The sequence below is a fragment of the Condylura cristata genome, unplaced genomic scaffold (assembly GCF_000260355.1).
Source record: "Condylura cristata isolate star-nosed mole 26May11 unplaced genomic scaffold, ConCri1.0 scaffold00012, whole genome shotgun sequence".
NCBI lineage: Eukaryota > Metazoa > Chordata > Mammalia > Eulipotyphla > Talpidae > Condylura > Condylura cristata.
Genome location: NW_004567113.1, coordinates 9996583 through 9997681, shown reverse-complemented (window position 1 = coordinate 9997681; position 1099 = coordinate 9996583).

The following is a 1099-nucleotide window of genomic DNA, read 5'->3' as shown; positions in this document are numbered from 1 at the left end:
CTAATAAACCTTGTTTCATACTTACTACACACCAGGAATCACTCAGGTAACTGTCAATAGCTCATGGTGTGAAGCTGAGATTTATGCAACCAAGATCCTAAAATGCAAAGACATTTCTCTCATATTCAACAATCTGGATATGGCCATCCAGATCGGGGTGAACTCAGTCATTCAAGGGCCCTGGCCCCTTTCATCATGTTGTTCCACCACTGTTGTCTACATGATCATTCTCTGTGTGGTCAGGGCTGGACCACCATGTCAGCGTGCTACCCACCAAGAAGGGGAAAAGGGATACACAATGTCTTCTGAGGTTTTGGATTTGGAAGTGCACCTCACAGCCATGTGTACCATTGGCAAGAACTTAGCCACATATCCACACTTTATTAAGGTCAAGCATCAAATGAAGCTTGCTTGCCCAACCCTGTGCTCAGCTACAGGACATTCGTGTCTCCACAAAATTCATGCTGAAGTCCAATGTGTCGGTATTTGGAGGTGAGTTCATTAAGAGGTAATTAGTTCATGAGGGTGGAGCTCTTCTGTACAGGATTCGCCCTTAGAAAAGGAGACACTGGAGATATGATCTCTCTCTCTCTCTCTCTCTCTCCCATGTGGGGCCATGAGGAGATGGCTGACTATGAACTAGGAAGTGGGCACTCCACATGACCTCTGATTTCCAGCCTATAAAACTGTGAGAAACCAATATCTTGGTTAAGCTAACTGGTCTTGGTACTTCATTACAGTAGCCTGGACTAACTAAAACAAGCACCATAATTTTGAAAGAAGGGAAAAGAATTTTGGTAGAAAATTAGCAGACTCCATCTATCACCATGTTACCAGTGAGAATAGTGAGGTGTAAAGCTAAAGTAACTTGCTCATGTTAATATGGTTGGCAAGTGGAACTGGAACACAGTTTCGTGCTAGAGTTTATGCTCTTAAATACCATCACTACTCTGCAAATGTTTTGAACCATAACCTACAAAAAAAAAGCATCTTACTTAGCAACCGAGGTATGTTTACACATGTGTATGCCTCATCCAACAATTCTTTTTTAAAAAAAAAAAAGATTTATTTATTTAGGCCCTCCCTGGTGGAGCAGCGG